Raw genomic sequence first — 21799 nt, forward strand, 5'->3', positions numbered from 1 at the left:
AATACATTTAAAGCAGTCCTGCCTCTGATTTTAGCAAGAATCAGGATTTACATGTGGAGGTTTTTTTTCAAAGTAAAACCTTTCTTGGCCTGTTTTTGAGCTTTGGTACCTAGAAGTACTGGACTGGGTTTATATTGTTACTGATTTTTTATCTGTAAAATGAAAGTATTAATTTTCCTTTGAAGGGAAGCAGCCAACATAAAGGAAATATTTCAATTCTTTTTGGTTGTTTTTTTTTTATTCTATGTTGATAAAATTTGCAGCAATTACTAAACAAGGTATATTTTGAAATTTCATTGCTTTTCATGAAAGAGTACAGAGTTTGCTTTATTTTTCTTTTCCACCTAGGTCTGCTAGTTTTTGCCATTTTACTGAAATTTATCCCTCATTTACAATTGAGAAAAACTGCATCCTGTTGGGTTAAATTTGAATGCTTTTTCCACATTCTCCTTAGCAGAGGAAAAATGGCCTGGTGGGAAGCCTTCTGGCATTGTTGAAAAATATTTAGAAAAATAAATAATGAGAAAAGCTTTTTTCTCTATTTTTCAATAAGTAGGGATCTGAAAAAAGTCAGAAAACTGCTGCTATTATCACCTCTGCAATTCCTTATTCACTATCTAAGGCAATGATCGAAAAATGCAACTAGGCATCACACATGAAAATCACATATCCTTGTATACCACCATCAGTGCCAAGCCAACCAAGAAAATTATTGGGTTTTATGTCTTTGTGTTTATGTATTAAGCAAAGATTGATTAGAAAAAAATATTCTGCTTCTGCTTAGTTTTTTGGTTTTGAACTTTCTAGCTTTTACTAAAGCAAATTTCAGCCCATTTCGGGTATAAACCAAACTCGTCTGAAGTATGAATTTTACTTCTTTGTTTCAATATGAGATTATGATTAAATACAAGTATTTTCAGTTTTGTTCTCCTTTTCAGGTTATATAGAGAGTTACTAAGTCCCATAAGGTTTTAGGAAGTAGAGTGCAAGCATTTGAAAGCTGTTTTATTATTATATAAATACTTTCACATAATTTTACAATGTTTTTTACTCTACTGAAATTTTAATCAAGGTACATTTCTGCAAAATTTATGTCAAGCCACATTCAATACTGTTAAAATGCTTTTTAAACTGAAAAAAACCCTAAGAGTAATCACTGGAATTTATATTGGAAGCAATTTTCAGTGAATCTACCCTTCTGATCCCAAGGAATTTTAAAGGATATTGTCTTCCAAGGATTATATCCAATATAATTAATTTAATATAAGGTGGGAAAAATGGTATCTCAATGTCTTTGTCTATTAATTGCTATTTCCTTGATTCTAATATTGCCTAAAATATTGTAATCAATTAACAGTAATACTTTGCCTCAAATAGCAAATCACCATCATTTCCTTCCTACTAATTCATTGTTCAGAGAGTCATGACAACACACTTTGTTTTCCTGTAGGACACTGCAGCCTTCAGAGCTGTACCTGGGCACACTTCCCATCCAGTTTATGATTCAGAACTTAAAGTTTAATGATCATAGAATAATAAAAAAATAGTGGCATATGTTTTCTGCTATGTTTGTGCTTCGCAGTCCTGCTGGATCAGGTATAGATTAATGGAAATTACTCATTTGCATCTGCTTTCTTTGCAAAATATTGAATGATGATTGTTTGCAAAATGCTATGATTATAGTGCAAACAGCAAACAAGTAACCACCTTATACATACTGGCTATTTTACTTATACCTTTTTAAATGTTTTGTACAATCTTTTTGGAAGTGACAATTTTTTTTTTTCCTTACACAGATACTGCAATAGCTGTCATAATTCTGGTAGGCACTAGGGGCACTACAAAATGAGCCTCAGAAGCTTGGAGTGGGAGGGCCTGGTTGCTATTATTATTATCATTGCTACTACTACTACTACTACTACTACTACTACTACTACTACTACTGCTACTACTGCTACTACTACTTCTTTTAGCCTGGAAGGCTTATTGTATCTATGCAATTAAGAATTTCCACAGTGAATTATAGTACTACTCAGATTTTTCTCTTCTTACATATGTAGAATTTCTATGCTATTAAGTACATCTAATTAAAGGTGTTGTCAGGTCTATGTACTTTTAAACACAGTGTCTAAATGCATTATAATTCCAACAATTTTTGTGACCTTGAAGGCTACAACTAAGAATACAGAAAACTACACAGGGAAAGGGACTACTAAGAAATTCTAGCAGCCAGACCCTGACTATAATTGTGTTTGATGTGTTAGAAACTGCTGCCTCACACCAAGAAAGAAACATGAATTTAAGACCTCTGAAGGGATTGGGAGCTTTGCACAGATATGGTGAACTTTAAGTCTGGGCAGATTGGAGATTAGAAAACCCTCTCTGAGCTCTCAGCTCCTGTGTGTCCCATGACAGCAGACCAATTTTTTCCAATTGTTTGGACTCTCTCCTGGGTATTATTCTCATCAAGTCGTGTGAACTGTCACCCACAGATGCTGTGCATTAAGAAATCTTTTGGAAGTCCAGCAGGAAGTTCAGGGAACTTCCATGCTCAGTAAAAAGTAGGTGAGTCAACCCTTTGCATTAAATATCTTCAAGGATCTGCTAAAATGAGAGGAAAGGCCTTTTTAAGAGAAAATTAGCCCTGGCTTGCCAGGGCTATATGGATTGGGTTTCTTGGATTGGTTTCTTGCTGGGGGGTGTTAGGCTTCCCCTGGTTCAAATACAGAGTTGATAGGTGATAAGTTGCTCCTTCACAGTACCCTCCTTTCATATCCAGTAGGAAACCTGACTGATGGAGCCTTTCAGAAATATCAAAGCTCTCCCAGAAATTGCTGCATAATGTCTCTTCAATGTGTAACATCTGAGGCAAATGTTTTCTATATGGTAGAAGTAGTTCAATCCACAAAAATTGAGAAAAATTATGCCCTTGTTTTTCAGTGTCTTAAAAGAAAGAAAGTGAAAGAAAATTTATGCAACAATATGATTCTTACCCAAAGGAAATGCAACTCCTTCCAGGAAAAAAAACCAAACCAAACAAAAACACAAAAAAATCACAACAACAACAGACCAAAAAAAAAAAAAAAAAAAAAAAGAAAAAAAAAGAAAACCAACAAATAACAAAAACAAGACAAAGAATGAAATGAGGAACAAAACCTTTGGACATGAAAACAGGTAAAATTTTCCTCAGTTAATATATAACTGGTATAATCACCAAAGCTGATGATGTAACCTACATGGGGTTTGAGATCTTTTTCATGCTCTAAAGGCTTAAGGGAATCAAAAGCCTCTGGGTGTCAACTCTATAACACTTACTAGAGAGATGAGATCTGCAAATTCAACAAAATGGAAATTTTCCTTAATTCAGTTAAACAAGATTTAGGCTGGAGAAAAATCCATGGGTGCTTTAGTTCATTGACTTTGATGGAATTCTTACCAGAGCTGAATCCACTGGAAGCTTCTAGAGTAGTATACTACTATGTGAGAAATAAATTCCTTAAATTTTGCTTTAATTATGTCTTTGAAAATTATGTATTTTTTCAAGTACTTTAATTTTAATATTAATTTATTCTCAAGTTATTTTGGCTAGATGAAGTACAAAAATCCTTATTTTATTTACATTTTTCACTTAGTATTTTTTTCTTCAATAAAGCCTAATTAATAATAATGAAAACTTTCCTTGGATAGAAAGCAATGTTATAGCTTTCCAGGTCAAAAACATCTATCATTTTAACATATAAGCTTGCTATCTTTCTATCCTATTCTTATTTTTCTCTTTGTTTACTTTTTTTAATTACTCCAAGACACATATTTAACAAATCTGGGCTAAGTATCTTTTCAACTTATCTTCAGTACAAGAAACATGTTTTTGAATTTCATACCTGTTTTGAACTGGGAAAGTTTCTCTTGATCAGAACCATTTTTACCTTGTATAAAAATCACTAGAGGCATAGGATAGTTTGGGTTGGAGGGGACCCCAAAGATCATGTGGTGCCAATCCCTGCCATGAGCAGGGACATCTTCCAGGTTGCTCAGGGCCCCACCCAACCTGACCTTGAACACTGACAGGGATGAAACATCCACAACATCTCTTAGTAACTTATTCCAGTGTCTCACAATCCTCACAGCAAAGAATTTCTGCCTGAAATCAAATCTAAACCTTAAAGCTATTCTATCAAACTAAACTGATAGGTGCTAGTATGTGGTACTGGCAGCCTTTTCCTTCTTTAAATATTTAATTTCCCATGATATTAACAGCATATGGAGAGTATTTACATTTGCTGCTTGCAGCTTCTTAATTATGACACTGTATGTTTTTTCAGCAGCTGTATTTATGGTTGGCTTTCCTGTCCATTTGTAATTGCTTGGTTTTATACTGATCTATAAAAAATACTACATCAAAACCTTCAATTTCATTGAGATTTAGAACAATTGTGAAGTTCATTGCTGATGGGAAGATTTCTTTAAAATGGGAGACACTTTTAAATTTTGTTTCTATTGTGAGTTTGTTTCCATAGTTCTGATGAATTCACACAGTGTAAAAGTAAGAAGCATCATACAGGAGCTGCTTGATTCTGATATATTCTACTCTGAGTTTATAAAAAAGCTTTGCTTCTGAATTTACTGAGGGCACAAACTCCTATTTGCTTAAATGCGTGTTGCATTTTTAATTATTTATTCAAGTGGCCCTTGAAAAACCTATTGTTACACATTTTCTTTGCTTTTTAATTTGCTTAGGAACCTGGAACCTGCTTTGTAATGTATTCTTTAATATTTGCAAAGTGCTGGGAAAAAAGGCAATTGAATAGTTAGTTGATGTAAGTTGATGGCAATTTCATCTGATAAATTTTTGTCATGCATGTATATGTAAACCAAATCCTTTTCCAGATGCTAAATTATAACAAAGGGAACAGCTGGGACTGATTTCTGATTCTGCAAGAGCTGTAAACAAAAACTTTGCATGAGAGAGGAGAGCTGGAGAGACATCAACACAGCTTAGTGAAGTAAAAGCCTTTTAGTTAAAACTGCAGACAAGGGTGAGAAGGCATTGAGTAAGGAGGGCTGCCTTGGGTCCTGTTGTACAAGGAAGTTAAACCAGAAGGTACCAGGTAACATGGGTTTCTCTCATCAAATCCAAAGCTGGCTTGACCACAGTTCTGAGAGGAAATGGTCTCCAGCCCTGCTGTAACTATACAGGATTTCTTGAGTCCTTGAAAATCTCGTGCATGTAGAGCAGTGGCTGTAACCAACAGGGTGCAAGTAGGTGGTAATGGAAGTGATTCGACTTCTAAATGTCCTAGCTAAGGAACTTGGGTCCTTCAGAGTAAGGCAATGCAGAATGGTGTCCCACATCAATCAACAGAAGCAATTGCACATGCTATGGAACCACAAATTTATTTCAAGCACTTCAGGTGTCACATTTTGTGTAGATGCTTCCACTCCCATGGCCCTGCTTACCTTTCATTGTGCTAGACTAACCTAAGCAAGCTCTCTAATTTTCCCTCAAAGATAGGGTCTCCCTTTCTTGTACAGCTTTTTCTGTACCTCATTCAAATTAGTCTTTACATGGTTAGAAGTGTTCACTGCCCTCCATGCATGTGTTCACCAGCTATACAACCTCACCACATCTGTTCCTAAATTCCTTGCTTTATGTTGTCTAGGCGCACCTTCACTGGTTTCTCTTTCAGATTTGAGGGGAATCTGAGGGACCAAAAGCAACTGGAAGTCTTGTACATTCTGCTTCTGTAAGGAGGGAGGCAGAACTGGCTACTCATGATGGAAGTGTAACACTTTATTTCAACACTCTAGACATTGAGTAGTTGAAACGAATGTTGTTACAGCCATCAGAAATGCAGTGAATCATGTGCCATCTAAATGCTTAACTCAGCAGCATGTTTAGCTCTAGCCTGAGATGTATGACACTCAGTTGTGTGATATTCAGTTAGTTACTAGGCTCTTCCATTTAATTTATTTGCCTGATTCATTCATTTGGCAGGAAAAAAAAAAAAAAAAAAAAAAAAAGTGAAGTATTTCTGCATTTCATAAGCCTCATCACCCCTGTATTACAGGAACCAGGACAAAGGAAGGAGAAATCCACTTTTCCTGCACAAACACATTTGGAATCAGGTCTTCAAGCACTCATATTTCAGGCATTGAGCTGAAGGATAATCTTAAAGGATGAGATTATAAAGCCTGGGGACAGCCATAGTGGAAAGCAACACAAAACAGCTGCTGCTTGCTAGAGTGCAGCAGGAAAAAGCTGTGGATGCTGTGTACAATATGACACCAGCAAAACAGTGAAAAATCTAGGCTATCAGGATACACTTATTGATTGGGGCTGCTGTACAGACTAGGAACTGTATTTCTTCATGAATGTGAAAAAAAACTGTACAAAAATCCCAACATGTACCCCAGCATATTTTGAGTGTTTTACCATGCTGCTGACTATGCAAGATTTAATATGCAATGCCTTTGCAATGGATATATAACAAGGACTCCATTTTATTTTTCTCATTTATTTGTTTGGTTTGGTGGGGTATGAAGAATTGGCAGTGACACAGAACCAGAATTTACTAATTTGAACTCAAAGTCAATATGACATCTGAAGATGTTTAATGCTCTTAGTTACTGAGATGGAAAAAATCCAAGCTACACACATAGAACTGGAAACATTGAAGACAGCTCAGTACTTAATGCAAGGAATATTATTATAAGCATCAAAGAAGAAAGAAATTTAATAGTTGAATTTCTAAACAGGATACATGGTAACAGCCTTTGCTTTCTATTTCAGTTATCTAAGATGATTTTTCATTGCATAATCTCAGATCCTTGAATGGGCTATTCTTCTCTACTTGGTATATTAATCATACACACTTCTTGTGACAGATCTGTCTCTTAATACAGATGAACAATCAGGGACCTTCTGCTCTGGTTACTCTGATTTTCACAATATAAAAGCACAAATAATTATTTCAGTTTGCTAGTTCAAAAGAGGTATTTCTTTAGAGCTGTGTTACATTATGTGATCACAGAATGATCACAGGAGCTAGAAATTAGCCTGCACTGTGGCATGTGTTATGAACAGAGCTGCATGAAAACTAATTTTTCCTCCTTTCCCATCTATTCCAATTGTAATTGAACCTGCCTATTCTTGTGGAAGGCCTTCTGTCTTTCAGGATCTTATTTGTAAACTGTGGGATTTGTTTCACTTCCACCTAATTTCACATATTGCTTAAATTAGGAGCAGTGTTTCCTGAGGCACCTTTTCTGTCAGAGGAAGGTACAGCAACTTCCAAAAGGTAATTCACCACATTTTAGAGCCTGAATCACGTTCTAGAAGTATTGACAGCCCATGGCACTAATGCATCTGACTTAAACTGTTTAATTAGATTACTCAAGGAAATGGATTGGATGGAGGCTGCAATGTGCAACAGGGACTTTTGTGAGGTGGGTCATGAAGAAAACAAACCTTGGACAAGAGAGACAAATTAAAAAAAAACAACAAAACACATTATAGTGCATTGAATTATGAACTGAGAGAGAAAAGAAGGAAATGAAAAAGAGAATTACACAAGTTGAAGATATTCACACTGGAACATGGATGTATTATGGCACCTGAAATGTAGTCCATGTATACACAAACTCCTACAAACAGTACTTGGAAATGTTATACCTGTATGCTTACACTTGTGCACTTTCTTTCATGAGACAAAGATTGGCTTAGTGGAGGAAAAACAACATAGATGCCTTCAAAATTGTTTGGAGGAAAGAGAAGAGGACCAGAATGAGGCAAGGTAGCAGGAGGATTCACTGTTTGTCCATCACAATACATATCTAAATGCAAAAAGGAAAATTCTAAAACATTTGAAGGGGAAAAGGATTACTTTAGTGACCAAAGACAAGAGAAAATTACTAGAGTGAGAAACTGAAACTAGGTTCTCTCCTATAAAGGTAAATGGCTACTTTTTAAAAGATGTTACAGCCAATACAGTATATTATGTAGCACAAAGAAAAATATTTGTCCCTTCACTTGATAGTACTTTGAAATTTCTACTATATCTAGTATATCTGAGATCCTACACAGTGTGCTGTTGATGTTTAGGGATGGTGCTCCCACTGAGACTCTCCAGAACATGGAGGCACAAAGAGGTAAAGATCACTGGGGCAAGACAGAAACAATTTGTTTTGAACAGCAATGAGCTAAGGAAAAATGACAGTAACAACAATACTAAAGATAGAGGGTATGAGAAAGAGGTGAACAATCTCACACAGGAACAACAGTACCTGACTGCTGCCTCCACCGTGCTGCAACAGCCCAGGAAGGATCCCTTCTCTTCCTAAGGCTGCCTTCCCCACCTCTGGAAATGACATGAGGTGTCAGAATAACCTCTGGGTCCTGGTCATGTCCCCTCCCAGTTACTGCAAAAATTAACTCTGTCCTGGCTGGAACTAGGACGTGCAAACTATAGAGCCATGTTTTGCTCATGGCTGCACAAAAGGTGTAGAATAATTCTGTACAACAATGAAGATTTACATCTTCCAGTCTGGATAGAGTAAAAGGGTATGCACATATCACACACCTTTACTCTTTTAAATGTAGTTGGGCCAGTATTTATAGCTGTGAACAAGGATAAAATCTAACATCAGTTGACCTCCTGCCAGGTTCCCACCCAGAGAGCTTCAAGGAATTAGAAAATAATTGTCTACTCTTGTGGATTGCCAGAATTCTCAGTTACACCAGCTAAAGGGAAGACAAACAACCCTGAAATAGAAGTACTAGCCAATTTCTTGCTAACAGGATTTTGGTAGATTATTCTGGGGACTGATATTCCAAAACCTGCAGTCTTTGAGACTTTCCCTGAAACAGCTGTGTCCTGCTGGGAAGTTACTTGATTAACAAGAGCCCTGCTTCAATCCAGGATAAAAGTTTATATGTGCTTGTGACACCTCTCACTTCTTTAGGTCTACATCCTTCCAGGAGGGAGTCTGGTGTTGTTAGTTAACTTTTCTACCTGCAGCCAAATGTCATTATTTGCAAGCCTCAGAAGGCTTCTCTGTTTCTTTTGTTCCTACCCTCACCTCTTGGTCTTCCTCTGGCTGTCAGCAAGTTTTGGCCCAAAGTTCACTTTTTTTTTTTTTTTTTCATGTTTTCTCTTGTTCTCTTTCCATTTTCTACTTTCTCCAGTCTCAAAAAAAATCTGTCAACACTTTTATCCTTCCCTTGTGAACCACTTTTCCAACCTCATTTGTTCCCACAGCAGCAGCAATAACAAAATGAAAATAATGATTTGTAAAAATTCACAGAATGCTTTCAAACTGAACAGTGAAATTCAGACAAATAGGTTAGTTTGGCCTGGTTTGGATAAATGCATCCCAGATTTTTCCTCAGACATGAACAGGCACATGATTTGCACTACTTACCCAGGCTGATTGCTAGAATTAATTAAAAAAAAAAAAAAAACTCTGTAGGAAATAAGGAGCCTAAGAATAAAAAAGAGATTTAAAAAGTTGCATTTCTGTGCTGACCTTCACTTCAGCATGGAAATCACTAGTAATGAAAAGATAAATGCTTGTGAAAATGGGTAGAGTTAAGGAAATTAATCACATTTCTCCTACAGACATAGGAACCCAAAATTCATTGAAATTTCTTGCATTATTTGCAGATTTTAGCTAGGAACTTTACAAAATATGTAAGAAAGCACTTATATCCTCCACTTGATGTTTGTTTAAGCACCTCATTTAGATATAATTTGCCTACAAATTTGCCTTTTAATTTTCTCCAAAATTTCCTTACAATTGAAGGGAGAAGAAGAAACTAGGAGGCAATTCTCATGGCCAGAGTTTCCTATTCGACTATGATATGGTATGAACACCCTTGTCCTCAGTGTCTGTTTCAAAGTTTTGCTGTCATTGCAGCACTCCCAAGGTTTGAGAAGAGAAGAGCCTGGAGGACTACCAGCCTTAAAGTGGTTGATACCTAAATGGCTTGGCCTAGGTAGTATTTTCTTGCATCTTAACCACGTTCTTGTTGCACAAAAAACATATTTGAAACCCTTATCATGCCCCGTTTCTATGGAATTATATCTGCTACATGGGTTTGCAGGATTTTTAATTATACAGGTTTGCTGTTGGTAGGAGTGACAAGTAGTATTGACAGATTATATAGTCAGTAAAAATTAAAAAAAAAAAAGAAAAGGTTGTGCATCAGAGAGACCAGTGCTAGGCAAAAAAAGGAGTTATGGATCTTTGTGTTGTAAAATTTGATTTATGTGATCTTGTAAAAATCTCCTTTAAATTCTATTCATTAATACTTGTTATTTTTGAAGTAGTTCATTTTTTTTTCAAAAGTGTAGCAAACTTCCATTTTTTAACAATACTTTAACAAAGGATGATATAAAGTGATAAATGAGTGCAACCATTAAAATAACATCACTGAGAAACTGGAATAATTTCCCTGATTTTTATTTCCTATCCAATCTTCAGTGATCTCTCATAAGTGTTAGTTCTTGTGAGAAATACAGGCAGCATGTATAACTCTGTGCCTGTAAAAACAGCTTGTCAAGGCGAGTTAGTACAACAAAATAGAAGACACACATTAGTGAACACCATACTCAAAGTACCTTTGAGTTATTCTGTTTGTATTCATTACAATGGAGAGCCTAGCACAGCTCAGGCTGCTTGATAAGGGCATTGCTTAGAATATCACTGTTTTACACTAAACAAGTTACAGCAGAAAGCTGCATTTGTAAAAATTACCTAATCATCAACCAATTTAGATAAGACCATTACTTTATTGTTCACTACAAGTATCTGAGCCTTTGCCAAGGGTGAAAGTGCTATAACCAAAGATTATATCAAATGTTTAATAATTCTTTCAAACTGCCATTTTAGCACTTACATATCATAAATTAAACCTGTCACCCAGACTGTTTGCTAAGCTGGCACATTTTGCAGTGTTTTTCATTAAATTCCTAAATCACAAGTATCCAGGAGATTGCAGACCTTAAAACTGTCTTTATTTGAAAAGGCTGTTACAGAGAAGATAGACTGTTGTATTTAATGCCAAGTGCATCATAGTTTATTAATATACATCATTGGTAGGAAGAGAAAAGGTCAGCACCAAATTAATTATTTTTTCAATATCTATTTGGTACACACCTTTGCTGTTTGACAGCAATAGTTTTTGTGGGTAATGAGTGGTGTCACCAAATGCTACTGTGGAACTTGTTTACGGGTATAGTAAACATTCCTGAAGCAATACAACTTTACTGAAAGGTGTTGATATAGTCCACATGGTTCAACATTGGAATTAATTGGAATTAATTGTCAGATTCTGTTCAGGCTTGGGGACTGGTGCTGAAAGAAGAGAGATTTTTACCTATCATTTAGGAACTGTACCATGTAGGGTCACTGACTGATTAAAAGTTTGAGTGTAAAGATTACAGAACTCAGATTCACAGGAGCTCCCACTGTGATCAGGTAGTTACTTAAATCAGGGTGTCAGAACAGCCAATGAAAACTTCTCCTGCCTTTTAATGGTCCTCCAGTCAGACTGGGAAATTAGGTGTTCTCTTAAACCTGGTGTCATCCCCACATGCCAGTTTATTCAATTAATATTGTTGTCACATATAGAGGGATAGACAGGGCTGGCCTCTCTGCCTGAGCTCCAGAATGAATACATAGATTTGGAATAAATCAATGGTTTTAATGGGGATGTCCCATTTCTCAGGATGCTTCACTTAAACCTTGGTTTATCAGCTACTGACACAGCATGTTGCTCTCCAGGAAGGCTGTTTTGAAAATACTTCCCTGGCTGAGTTTCTGCTGTCATGATATTTAGGGGATTAGCTGTTTCTCAAGATGCCTTTGCACATGAGTTACTCATAACTGTACCCAGCTCCTGGAAATTTCACTTCCAGGGAGATCACCTTGAGCTGGCAGCAGAAACCTCACTACTTACTCTGGAGGATGTAGGTGCTGTCCCTTCTATAAATGAGTAAAAGCGTTCTGGTGGTATGAACACTGAACAAGGGTATTAGTGAATCACAAACCTTGTGGTGAACCCTACCATAAGCTGTCCCTAAGTTTCTGGAGACAGAAGCTAGGTGAATCCAGGCAGTGCAGTGCCAAACCAATAAGACAAGTCATGCTGGGTATATAAGTTAGATATATTCTTATGCTGCTGTTATTCAGTCAATAATTCATTGTCCTATTTCATTACTGTCAGACTTACTTGACATTGCTGTCTTTAGACAATGTTCCCAGACTTATTTTGCAGAGAGCTCATTAAAATGTGTCGGCATGTCTGATATAGATTCTGCCCTGTGTAATTTTATATATCCAATTCTTTACCTTATATATTATTTAAATACATGACTTATTTTAGGGCCCTTTAAAAACTCCATGCTACTTACAGAAAAGAGAACCATACTCCAAGTTCTTTTAAAACTTAAGAAATGAGCAGAAACAGAGCCATTTAAATTCTGTAGTATTTAAAATGTTAAAAACCATGAAAATACACATCAATGCACAGCATTGCATAGTTATTTAATTTCTGTTTTCTGGCAGACACCCACACAAAATATGGACAGTAACATAATTAGAAACAAGGTCTAATTTTTAAGTGCATCTTATAGTCACAGGAAATGCAACCAATCACTGCAAGCTGAGAAGAGAGAATGGAAGAAGTCAGTGAAACTGCAGGTTTATGATTTTCTCCTTTAAAATCAGACCACATACCTTTATGCAAGTCTGCATTAAAATTAGTGCAAGTAAAATAGGTGGCCAATGTCACAAGGTTCCACCATTTTTAAATGCCTGTGGACATATTTATTACATTTATCTTGGTTAACCATAATATAAAAAAAAAAAAATCTATAATAATATATAAAACCATAATATAAAAACTATATGAATCAAAAGTAACTTTGAACAAAGGGCTATAAATTGCAGAATTTTGGAGCTACAGAATATTGAATTGCTTCTTCTGCTCAACTTCATATTGTTTAAAGATAACTGAAAAATTAGATTCCAGAGTTTATCTGAATGCAAGGTGTTTCAGAATAACAGGTAGTTCAGATTTCATTTTTCAGTTCAGTGCCTTTCTTAATTATAACTCAATAAATAACACCAATTAGCACACCACAGTAGTTTTAATCAGGGTTTCTGGATAAATTCATATATGTGCCACAGCTGAAACCCAGTTTAAAAAGTAAATTAATACATGGGAAAATGAATGCTAATTAGATTTTTAAATTTGGGTTGTTTATTTTTTTCCAGTGTTCTATCTGTAGAAAAAAAATTTATCAAAATCTGATGGGGTAAGAACAGAAAAATGCTGTCACAACTTTTATTCCATCTGTTTTCTTTTATGTCAATACCTATCCAACCTTCCTCATAAAATTTCATTTGGCAGGTAGCCTAGAAAAAGAATATTTTCAGGTTTAGACACAAAATTTTATTCTTTATTTTTTTCCTTTAAACATTATTGTTGAAGTGTATCATTGTATAAACTGGAAAACCCTGTTTTCATTATATGCTATCTTGTCTGTCAGTAGAAAGAATTAACATAATATTGTCCCAGAATTCACTTATAGCTATAAGAGGAAACAAAATGATGTGTTGATAACAGATTAAGTATATAATACACAAAGCCCAAGGCTTTTACTCTCAGGAGACATTACATTTCCATGGCAATACCAGGATATAATATAAATAAATGAAGAGTTACAGTCTGCTAGTCAGGCATGCTGAATTGGATTTAAGGCATACTAACTACTTCTAGAGTAAGCAAATGAATATTGCTGATGGACTGAAAGAGATAGGGAAGGCATTCTAGGATTTGGTGTCATTTAAGCTACTTACTCAAATATCCTGTAGTAAGACTGTATTTCTGAAGAAGGTTCAAGCCTATTGAACTTATGCAATTTTTTTCCTAATTTTTATTTTGTATTAAAGAATGTTCCCATAGACTTCACAGAGAAACCTGCAGGGGAAAAAAATAAAATGCCATATATTTAAAACGTGAGTTCACAGACAAAGAGTGAAAAGGCACTCTTTCTGGCAACAGGGAAAGGCAGCTCAGAAGCAAGATAAAAACCTCTGCTATGAAGAACAGACCAAAATGTTTGCCAGTAAGCCAGGTAGGGGGACTGAATTTGTGTTGAAAAAATGCTGACATTTTTTGCAGGAGCATGATGAAAGCAAAGAACATGGAATTTCCTGAAGAGCATTGAAATTTGTGAAGTCTTGGATAAGCCTGTCCCAAGCCTTAAATGTTTTGAGAGATGTCCATCCTCAATTTCCAGTGGTCACTGTATTAAACAAAGGCTACAATAAATTAGAAAACTCTTAGACTAAACCACTTATCTGTATGGTTTGATTGATAAAGCTACATCAAATTGCCTTATTTCACGCTCTTCTGGAATTGGTAGGCATTGGATGACTTCTTTACATTTAAATTGTGCTGATTAGCCAGTTTTACCTTAATAACTCTCTATGATAGTGACCACCTTATCTTGCCCTTTAATTTTAAAATTAATGAAGTAATCATTTATCCTGGTCTCTTTCTCTGTTCTGCCCAATTACTTTAGTGCTGAATGGTACTTTGCATTTTTGCTGGTCCATTAGTCCCATATCACGCTCTTTTTGGACTTCTTTGTTCAACTGAGGGATAATTAAATAGTGTCTTTTATAATCTTTATAACCTTGGCACATAAATTTCCTTTGCAAACAGTTCAATCTAATAGATAAATGTCCCTTTAAAATTGGGACTTCTTTGTGTTTGCTTCTGATTAAGGTATTTAACTTTAGACCATGTCAAAAAACAATCTACCTTGAATTTTTTGTTTTTACTCTACTGCACAGATCCATCTCTTGATTTTTACCCTTCAGGAAACCGTCCCTACACTGAAGATGCATGGAAAAGAGCTGTTACTTCTTGACTCCATATTTGGTAGACTTTGAACTGCCTACAGAGAACTAATAGGAATTTTGAAGCATTGGACTGACAGTGAATGGAGCAAATTTAACACTGGCTAGGTCACCACTGAAGGCTCGAAACTTATAAATGCAGAGCAGTCTGCTGTGGACTTTATGAAATAGGACTGCAGTGAGCTGTTTACAAAAGATTTGCACTATTAGGAGCCAGACTCTTTCTGCTTGCTTGGGCAGTCTCACAAGCTCTTTGTTTGCCCTTTATGCTCTGAATGAAAGGCAAATTTTAAAGCTTGATGATATTTATTCAGAGAATGTTCTATACTTGGAAATGTGGCTGTTGTCTCCAGGAATGGTGAGGACCTCTGTGAAGAAGAGTGATTTAGTGCAGAAAGAAGAAATTATTTTAAAAATATCAATAACATTTTCTTATTTCTTGAAGATTTTCTCCATTTTGGTTGAATTTAATTCTTTCTAAATTCTATGCATACAGAACTATTAGAGAGAAATTATGTTTACTGGGGAAATGTTCATGATCTGCACACATAGCAGGTTCAGAGATTAACAGGTTAAGGAAAACCCTCAATACAGAGAACCTCTGAATTCAGCCTACAATACATTCAGATGTTATTACAGTCACATTTTAATAAGTACAAGTAATGTGACTGACATTTTCTGAATTTTCATTTTTATGTGAACCTATGTAACTGCACTGGCAGCACCTATAAACCAAAGGCTGGACTCTACTGCTGTCTTAGATGAAGTTTTGTACTGGAAGTAGTGTCTATCAATAAAAAGTGCTTATATATTGAAATAAGTAGATATGGAGTGGTTTTGATTATATATAATGTAAAGATTTAAGAGAAGAAATTCAGCATACCGTTGTGTTGAACATGATTCAATAAATCATGTTGCAAACGAATACAGAACCTAATTAGCAAGTGCACATTTCCTGTGCAGTCATATAGCTTCACTACCTTCAAGAAATTAATTAGCTTAAATCCTGATACTCTAAAGACAAAGGAAAAATTTTATTGACCTCAACAGAAGCAGGCATTCACTGCAACTTTTTCTCTTTCCAGCTGGTGATGGGCTCTGAACCTTCTCCCTTACCACTGCTCTTGAGCTTCCTTCTGGTTGCCAAGGCTCAAAATGCTTTTAACTGAGAGAAGCAAAGCACAGACTGAAACACAGAGATGTACAAGTCTAGTGACCTCCCACATAGCAGAGGTCACAGAATTTCATTAAGTCCTAGCTGAATTAAACCTCTATCTTCTGGATGGTTTATTGCATAACTTTGGCAATCTATCTCATCTTTCTTCAAACACTGTGGACAATCCATAAATGCTTGCCTGTACCAATTCCTATAAGTCCTTCTAGCTGCTGCAGTGTCACAGTTGTCTTTGAATATAATTTATGTCCTGCACATGTAGTCTGAAAATACACAGAGCAACCTGGCCTGTTCTAAAATCACTGTACATGACAGATAGCAATGATCATTTTATTATCATTTCATCAGACAATCTAGAAATTTCTTTCTGTAGCTCATGATCTATATATCCCAGACTTTATTCATTATACAAAATTATGTTCAAAGGAAATACCTGACAAACCAGTTAATACCTCTCAATCATTCAATCAGCAATGTTAATTCACAATTGGCAGACCTCCCAAGTCCATTTTTACAATTTAAACCAATCTATTTTTTCCTCTGTTATTCATAATTTTTAACTGGAAATTACCTATTAAAAAAAAAACAAGCAGTAGGTGAATATATTTAAATTTAATTCAAAGGAAAGGAATGAAAGAAATATGTGTGCAACTGCAATTTTTTTATTTCCAAAATTAATTTCCTAAAGGTATGTTAAAATAAATTTAAGAAGTATATCTATATAATTACTGTCACCTATTGAAAAATGTAAGGTAAATAAAAAAAGCTACACTTGCAATTTATTCTTTCATCTTATAATTCAAATTGCTAAAGTAGAGCCATGGAATCCAAGAATTACCCAGAAGTTTGCTTTGGATGGGAACATTTTGAGATCTAAGACTGCTCAGGACCTACCCAGTTGAGCTTTGACAACCCAGGAGGAAAATTTTTTACCACCTACTTGTATGATTCACCTCCAGGTCAGGTGGTTTTGTAGGAACAGAGTTCTTGAAGTTATCAACAATCCTTTTGACAGCCTATATGTTCTTCAGACACAGTTTTAGATTTCCTTTATTGCAGTTTATTTGCTTTAAAAAAATTATTTCTGTAAAGTGAGATCTGCTTATTGTAGAAAACTGAAAAACAATAGGAACTTAATACATATTACGGATACATTTTATAGAAAAATTAATTTAAGTTGAAAACATTATTTTCTTATGTATGCAGCAACTTGGTGTTCTTTCAGTTATCTAATAAAAATGATTTAAAGATGCTGATTTTCTGCACTTAAATTGAATTGCAGTTTCCATTAGAAGCCATTTGACATAGATTATGAATGAAAAATTAATCATCTGTTAAAGAAGAAATTATGTTTATTACTATTTAACACAGCACAATAGAAATGAATAATTGATATGACTGTATGTAAAATTGTAAAATTGATTAAATATGTATATAGTATAGCCTGTTTAGGAAACTATAGTACTGCTTTTGTTTTATTGGGGTAAATTTTAAGACACTATGCCTTAATAGTTGCAAACTATCAATAATCAAATGTTGGCAAGTAACTAAAGAAGTAGAAATGTAAAAGTAGGTATTCAAATGAGGTTTTTTGCTCATTGATTTGGATCATGGTAAAGATTGTTGAATTAAATTACTTCAGTTGAGTCTGTCTACCTTTGGAAACAGAACAAATATTTAAGAATACATCAATTTTTAGAGTATCATGCTAATGTCACTTGCTGAAGAAATCAACCCAAGTCCAGCTAGGCATGCTCCACAGTGGAGCAGGGGCTCATGGTGTACAGAGAGGGGTTCCCAAGCCAGGGAAAACCAGAGGAGTGCTGAGACCTGCCAGGAGCCAGAAGCTTGCTGATGAGGACATGTGCAGGGCCAGGAATAACAATGACCTCCCTCAGTACCACAAAAGGAGCTCCAGGGAGTGCCAGGGACCAGGAATGCCGTGCCAAGGACAGGCAGACAGGTTGTGGGTTCAGCCATTTGGCATGGCAGCTCCTATGGGAGGGCACTGCTCTGAAGTGGGGGCACTTCACCATCTGAGTGGAGAGATTTGGAGTGCTGTAATCCAGCAGCTGGACACAATTCAGTGGCTATCTGCACAGCTCAAGGGTGCTCATCCTGCCTGACCCTCTAGGCAGAATGGTGGGACTCCTCTGGGAGCAAAGTCTGTGGCTCCAGCTGGGGAGTCTGTGCCATCTACCCCAGCAGTGGCCAGTGCCTCCACTCACCTGGGGCTGCTGCAGGCAGACAGACTGCAGGAAGGGCACACACCTTTCTCCTGGCAGCAGACCCACCTGCAGAAGGTGCAGCCCAGTGAAGGGCCTTCTGCAGCCTGTGGCTGACTGCAGGAACTGGTAAAAAGGCTGTGTGACATCTGGGAGCCTATGAAGGAGGCTGAATAGCTGGTTCCAAGCACAATCTGCAGTGGAACCACAGCCAAACAGTCAAAAACTCCCCCAGTGGCACACATAAAAGGAGTGGGGCTAGTAATGCAGAAGTAATGGAGGCTTACAATGGCAAGGACCTGCAGGAGGAAGACCCTTCCCTGAAAGCCTGAGGTACCATTGCAGAACAGCTTCACTGCTTTGCAAAGTGAAGGGGATGACCTGTGGCATCAGGAGACATCCTGGCTGAGAAAGGGATCTCTCAAGGTAGCTCTCCACATAACTGACTGCCAGCACAAATAAGTAAAAACAATAGGTGATAGTAAGTAGATGGTTCTTCTGAGAGATACCAGGCACTGACTTGCTGCCCTGATGCACATTCTAGGGGTGAGTGACATAGTGTCAAGGATGTCACCAAGAGACCATCAAGCCTCTCACAGCCCACTTATTACCTGCTGCTGTTCTTTCTTGTGAGTGCCAGAGACAGAACTGGCAGCAGCCTGAGGAGCAGCAAGGCTTACAGAACCCTGGGAGGGGCAGTAAGCCCTCTGAAGCACAGGTAGTTTTTTCATCAATACTTTTGATCAAAAAAGAATATGTTTGAAAGTGCCAATTGAATCTGGCTAATCAACAAATGTTTGGTTGCCATAGCCAGAGGTTCAGCTGGAGCCAGAGGTTAGACCATGGGCTTGCTTTGAGAAACCTGTACTGCAGGAGGCAGATGGGGCCCATCTGTCAGAGAAGGGGAAGGGGATCTTTGGTCATAGGGTTGCTGGGCTGCTGAAGAGGGTTTGAAATAAAAATTGTCAGGCAAAAGGAGCCTCAATCCTTCCCATTCTTACCAGTTTGATGCTGAGGCCAGAACGAGATGCTCAGAGATTGAAGAGGGTTTGCAGGAGGAGAGCACCTGAAGAGCAGCACAAAGGAATTCCAGACACTCAGCCAGTAAGGCAACTTCACTGGTGCTCCAACTCAAATGGCTTTATGCAAAGGCACACAGCATGGAGAATAAACAAGAGTAATTCCAGATGTGCACATGCCTACAAGGTTATGACCTTGGTGGCATCGTGGAGATATGCTGGGATGGCTCCTATGACTGAAGTGCTGGAATGGAAGAATGAAGGATCTTTAGGATGGGCAGGCAGGGAAGATGAAGAGGGAGCTGTTATGATCTGCTTTAAACCCAGAAGACCAAAGAAAATTAGGTCTCTGTATATAAGACAGAAAGAACTTTGAAGATTCAAGATACACCCAAAACCAAGATTAAAACTAAATGAGGTCAGATGCTGGTGCCAAAAAAATTGATGTATTTTATTTAATAGTAAAAGAGGCAAAGAAAAAGAAAGAGAAAAGAATGAAAAAAAAAGAGATAGTGAAAGAAATGTGTGTGGGGGATGAGGGGACAGGGCTTAGGTGGAAGCACATTCCCCACCCGAGGGTCCCCACCATGTCTTGGTGCTCCCCTCCACCTGGTCTGGGGTGAGGGTCCCCCACGGCCGCTGCCACACTGAGGAGAGCAGAATTCCCTGGACTGAGATGTGCTTTGGGCAGGTGGGATGGCCCAGGTGCCTCCCTTGCAGGCAGTGTGACTGTCCCTGCAGCACTGAGGCTCTGTCCCATCGTGCTGCAGAGCTCTGGGGCAGGGTCTGGGTCCCCTTTGGGGCCCTTTATGGCCCTGTCCCCCTGTGCTGGGGATGAGCTGCTCCTGGTGAAGGGCCCCTGCTGGGCTCACTGCTCTCACCAGAGCCTTTCCAACACTCCCCAACCTCTCCCCCACCTTTGGAGAGCCTGGCAGCTGGTAGCCCTGGGGCTGTGGTCTGCACCCTGAAGGTGTTGGGCTTGTGCTTTGTGAATGTCCCCAGCCAGCCTGAGCTGTCACTTTACCTCATCTTCACCAGGGAATGGTGCAGGGCCTGTCAGAGCCCCATTCAGGGTGTGGTGATCTTCTCTGCAACTTTTGTAATACAGTTTTAAAAGTCCTGCATGAAAATGTTTAAGTAATAGACTGTAATATTTCAGCCTCTGAAAAGAGTGTCACCATCTATTTCTGTGACAAGCTGGAGTGCACCGTTTTGTCTGGAGCCAGCTGAGAGTGTATGGGTGAGGACTGAGGGTAGAGCAGGGACAGGTGTTACTGCAGGCTAGAGACAGCCAGCCAGGAAGACCCAGCTGTCTCCCAGATGGGAGCAACCTCATGTGCACAAGCATAGAGCCTCTTGGGGGACTTCAGCCACCTGGGCATCTGGGAGGGAAGGAGAGCCCACGAGCAATCTGGAAGGTTCCTGGAATGTGCTCATGTAAAATTCCCTTTCCAAGGGACAGAGGAACCAACAAGGAGGGGCTGGTGGGGAGCATGGAGCTCAAGGGCAGCCTTGGATGCAATGAACATAAAATGATGTGGTTCAAGACCCGTAGGGCAGTGAGAAGCTCGTCTAATGAACTGATGGTGCACAAGTCCTTGGAATCTGATGAGATGCATCTACAGGTTCTGTGGGAACTGGTGAATGGTGTGGCTAAGCCACTCCATCAAGTTTCAGAAGCTGTGGCAGTGAAGTTCCCACTGACTGGAAAAGGGGAAATCCCACACCTTCCTAATAAAGACAAAGAAATGAAGACCCAGGGAATTACCCAGGGCTCACCTCTGAGCCCAGCCAGATCATGGAACAAATCTGGCTGGAAATTATGCAAAGGCACTTGAAAAATAAAGAGGTGATTGGTGACAGCTACAATGGCTTCACTCTAACAGCAAATTGTGCCTGACAGATTTGGATGGCTGTCTATGATGCAGTTACAGCTAGTGGATGAGGGAAGAGGAACAGATTTCATCTACCTGGGCTTATGCTGAATATTTGACACTGTTCCACAATACTGTCCTTGTCTCTAAATCAGAGAGAGAGAGTTGGGATTGTTCAGACTGGAGAAGGCTCTGAGGAGACCTTAGAGCAGCCTTCCAGTACTAAAGGGAACCTAAAAGACAGTGGAAGAAGACTTTTTTTATAAGGCCAGTGAGGTGATAGGACAGAGGAAATGGCTTTAAACTGAAAGATGGTTGGTTTTAAATTAGATATTAGGAAGAAATTTTTACTGTGAAGGATAAGGCACTGAAACAGGTTCCAGAGCAGATGTGGGATGGCTCATTCCTGGATGTAGTTCAAGGCCAGGTTGGATGGGGCTCTGAGCAACCTGATCTAGTGGAAGGCTATCTGCCCATATCAGGGCAGTTGGAACTGGATGATCTTTAAGGTTCATTCTAACCAAATTCATTATATGATTCTGATGCAGATGAATAATTATCCAAAATGATTGAGAA

The sequence above is a fragment of the Oenanthe melanoleuca genome, chromosome 2, assembly GCF_029582105.1.
Source record: "Oenanthe melanoleuca isolate GR-GAL-2019-014 chromosome 2, OMel1.0, whole genome shotgun sequence".
In the NCBI taxonomy this organism is placed as follows: Eukaryota; Metazoa; Chordata; class Aves; order Passeriformes; family Muscicapidae; genus Oenanthe; species Oenanthe melanoleuca.